Below are 4841 nucleotides of genomic sequence, written 5' to 3'. Positions count from 1 at the left end.
ACTACTTTCCAATAATGGAGCAGGTACTGTTACCTTATCAAGTTCTACTTTCCTCCCACTCACTTCTTTCGAGAGAAACTCCTTCTCTAGAAAGGATCCATTCTTAGCAATGAATATCTTGTCTTCGGATCTGTGATAGAAGGTGTAACCAACAGTCTCCTTTGGGTATCCTATGAAGACACATTTCTCCAATTTGGGTTCGAGCTTATCAGGTTGAAGCTTTTTCACATAAGCATCGCAGCCCCAAACTTTAAGAAACGACAGCTTAGGTTTCTTGCCAAACCACAGTTCATATGTGTCATCTCAACGGATTTAGATGGTGCCCTATTTAACGTGAATGCAGCTGTCTCTAATGCATAACCCCAAAAACGATAGTGGTAAATCGGTAAGAGACATCATAGATCGTACCATATCTAATAAAGTACGGTTATGACGATCGGACACACCATTACGCTGTGGTGTTCCAGGTGGCGTGAGTTGCGAAACTATTTCACATTGTTCCAATTGAAAACCAAACTCGTAACTCAAATATTTGTCTCCGCGATCAGATCATAGGAACTTTATTTTCTTGTTACGATGATTTTTCACTTCACTCTGAAATTCTTTGAACTTTTCAAATGTTTCAGACGTATGTTTCATCAAGTAGATATACCCATATCTACTCAAATCATCCGTGAAGGTCAGAAAATAACGATACTCACCGCGAGCCTCAACACTCATCAGATCACATACATCAATATGTATTACTTCCAATAAGTCATGTGCTCGCTCCATTGTTCCGGAGAACAGAGTCTTAGTCATCTTGACCATGAGGCATGGTTTGCAAGCATCAAGTGATTCATAATCAAGTGATTCCAAAAGTCCATTAGCATGGAGTTTCTTCATGCGCTTTATACCAATATGACCTAAACGGCAGTGCCACAAATATGTTTCACTATCATTATCAACTTTGCATCTTTTGGCATAAATATTATGAATATTTGTATTACTATGATCGAGATTGAATAGACCATTTATATTAAGTGTATGACCATAGAAGGTTTTTATTCATGTAAATGGAATAAGAATAATTCTTTGACTTAAATGAATAACTGTATTGCAATAAACATGATCCAATCATATTCATGCTCAACACAAATACCAAATAACATTTATTTTGGTCCTACACTAATCTCATAGGTAGAGGGACTGTGCGATGGTGATCTTATCAGCCTTGGAATCATTTCCAACACTCATCGTCACTTTGCCCATAACTAGTCTGTGTTCATTCTGCAACTCCTGTTTTTAGTTACTACTCTTAGCGACTAAACCAGTATCAAATACTGAGGGGTTGCTATAAACACTAGTAAAGTACACATCAATAACATGTATATCAAATATACTTTTTTTCACCTTGCCATCCTTCTTATCCGCCAAGTATCTAGGGAAGTTCCACTTCCAGTGACCATTTCCTTTGCAGTAGAAGCACTTAGTTCCAGGCTTGGGTCTAGCTTTGGGCTTCTTCATGGGAGTGGCAACTTGCTTGCCATTCTTCTTGAAGTTTCCTTTCTTTCCCTTGCCCTTTTACTTGAAACTAGTGGTCTTGTCAACCATCAACATTTGATGCTTTTCTTGATTTCTACCTTTGTTGATTTCAGCATCACGAAGAGCTCAGGAATCGTTTTCATCATCCCTTGCATATTATAGTTCATCACTAAGTTCTAGTAACTTGGTGATCGTGACTAGAGAACTTTGTCAATTACTATCTTATCTGGAAGATTAACTCCCAATTGATTCAAGCAATTGTAGTACCCAGACAATCTGAGCACATGCTCACTGGTTGAGCTATTCTCCTCCATCTTGTAGGCAAAGTACTGTCAGAGGTCTCATAACTCTCGACACGGGCATGAGTATGAAATACCAATTTCAACTCTTAGAACATCTTATATGCTCTTTGGTGTTCAAAACGTTTTTGAAGTCCCGGTTCTAAGTCGTAAAGCGTGGTGAACTAAACTATTAAGTAGTCATCATACCAAGCTTTGTCAAACATTCATAACGTGTGCATCTGCTCCTGCAATAGGTCTGTCACCTAGCGGTGCATCAAGGACATAATTATTCTGTACAGCAATGAGGATAATTCTCAGATCACGGACCTAGTCCGCATCATTGCTACTATCATCTTTCAACATAGTTTTTCTCTAGGAACATATCAAAAATAAATGGGGAGCTACATCGCGAGCTATTGATCTACAACATAGTTATGCAAATACTACCAGGACTAAGTTCATGATATATTAAAGTTCAATTGATCATATTACTTAAGAACTCCCACTTAGATAGACATACCTCTAATCATCTAAGTGATCACGTGATCCATATCAACTAAACCATGTCCGATCATCACGTGAGATGGAGTAGTTTTCAATGGTCAACATAACTATGTTGATCATATCTACTATATGATTCACGCTCAACCTTTCGGTCTCAGTGTTCCGAGGCCATATCTGCATATGCTAGGCTTGTCAAGTTTAACTCGAGTATTCTGTGTGTGCAAAACTGGCTTGCACCCGTTGTATGTGAACGTAGAGCTTATCACACCAGAACATCACGTGGTGTCTCAGCACGAAGAACTGTCGCAATGGTGCATACTCAGGGAGAACACTTATACCTTGAAATTTTAGTAAGGGATCATCTCATCATGCTACCGTCGTACTAAGCAAAATAAGATGCATAAAAGATAAACATCACATGCAAACAAAATATGTGACATGATATGGCCATCATCATCATGTGCCTTTGATCTTCATCTCCAAAGCATCGTCATGATCTCCATCGTCACCGGCATGACACCATGATCTCCGTCATCTTGATCTATATCAATGTGTCGTCACATGGTTGTCTTGCCAACTATTGCTTTTGCAACTATTGCTATCGTAGCGATAAAGTAAAGCAATTACATGGCGCTTGCATCTTATGCAATAAAGAAACAACCATAAGGCTCCTGCCAGTTGCCAATAACTTCAATAAAATATGATCATATCATACAACAATTTATATCTCATCACGTCTTGACCATATCACATCACAACATGCCCTGCAAAAACAAGTTAGACGTCCTCTACTTTGTTGTTGCAAATTTTACGTGACTGCTACGGGCTTAGCAAGAACCGTTCTTACCTACGCATCAAAACCACAACAATTTTTCGTCAAGTATGATGGTTTAACCTTCAACAAGGACTAGGCATAGTCACACTCGATTCAACTAAAGTTGGAGAAACAGACACCCACTAGCCACCTGTGTGTGAAGCACGTCGGTAGAACCAGTCTCGCGTAAGCGTACGCGTAATGTCGGTCTGTGACGCTTCATCCAACAATACCGCCAATCAAAGTATGACATGCTGGTAAGCAGTATGACTATTATCGCCCACAACTCTTTGTGTTCTACTCGTGCATATAACATCTACACATAGACCTGGCCCGGATGCCACCGTTGGGGAATGTAGTAATTTAAAAAAAAATCGTACGCACACGCAAGATCATGGTGATGCATAGCAACGAGAGGGGAGAGTGTTGTCCACATACCCTCGTAGACTGAAAGCGGAAGCGTTATGACAACGCGGTTGATGTAGTCGTACGTCTTCACGATCGACTAATCCTAGTACCGAAGGTACGACACCTCCACGATCTGCACACGTTCGGCTCGGTGACGTCCCATGAACTCACGATCCAGCAGAGTGTCGAGGGAGAGCTTCATCAGCACGACGGCATGATGATGGTGATGATGAAGCTACCGGCGCAGGGCTTCGCCTAATCACTACGACGATATGACCGAGGTGGATTGTGGTGAAGGGGGGCACCGCACACGGCTAAGAGATCAATGATAAACTTGTCTGTTCTAGGGCGCCCCCTGCCCCCGTATATAAAGGAGCAAGGGGGCAGGCCGGACGTCCCTTGGGGCGCGCCAGGAGAGGAGTCCTCCTCCTAGTAGGAGTAGGACTCCCCTTTTCCTAGTCCTACAAGGAGGGGAAAGGAAGGAGGAGAGGGAGAAGGAATGGGGGGCGCCCCCCCTTCCCTAGTCCAATTCGGACCAGAGGGGGAGGGGGCATGCGGCTTGCCCTGGTCGGCCCTTCTCTCTCTCCACTAAGGCCCTTGTGGCCCATTAGTTCCCCCCCGGGGGGGGGGGTTCCGGTAACCCTCTAGCACTCCGGTTTTCTCCGAAATCACTTGGAACACTTCTGGTGTCCGAATATAGTCGTCCAATATATCAATATTTATGTCTCGACCATTTCAAGACTCCTCGTCATGTCCGTGATCACATATGGGACTCCGAACTACCTTTGGTACACCGAAACACATAAACTCATAATACCGATCGTCACCAAACTTTAAGCGTGCGGACCCTATGGGTTTGAGAACTATGTAGACATGACCGAGACACGTCGCTGGTCAATAACCAATAGCGGAACCTAGATGTCCATATTGGCTCCCACATATTCTACTAAAATCTTTATCGGTCAAACCGCATAACAACATACGTTGTTCCCTTTGTCATCGTTATATTACTTGCCCGAGATTCGATCGTCGGTATCTCAATACCTAATTCAATCTCGTTACCCGCAAGTCTCTTTACTTGTTCCGTAATGCATCATCCCGCAACTTACTCATTAATCACATTGCTTGCAAGGCTTATAGTGATGTGCATTATCGAGAGGGCCCAGAGATACCTCTCCGACAATTGGAGTGACAAATCCTAATCTCGATCTATGCCAACTCAACAAACACCATCGGGGACACCTGTATAGCATCTTTATAATCACCCAGTTACGTTGTTACGTTTGATAGCACACTAAGTGTTCCACCGG

The sequence above is a fragment of the Triticum urartu genome, chromosome 2A, assembly GCF_056163025.1.
Source record: "Triticum urartu cultivar PI428250 chromosome 2A, HENAU_Tu73, whole genome shotgun sequence".
NCBI classification, from domain to species: Eukaryota; Viridiplantae; Streptophyta; class Magnoliopsida; order Poales; family Poaceae; genus Triticum; species Triticum urartu.
The sequence above is the reverse complement of the archived record's forward strand: the minus strand, read 5'-3'. Positions refer to the sequence as shown.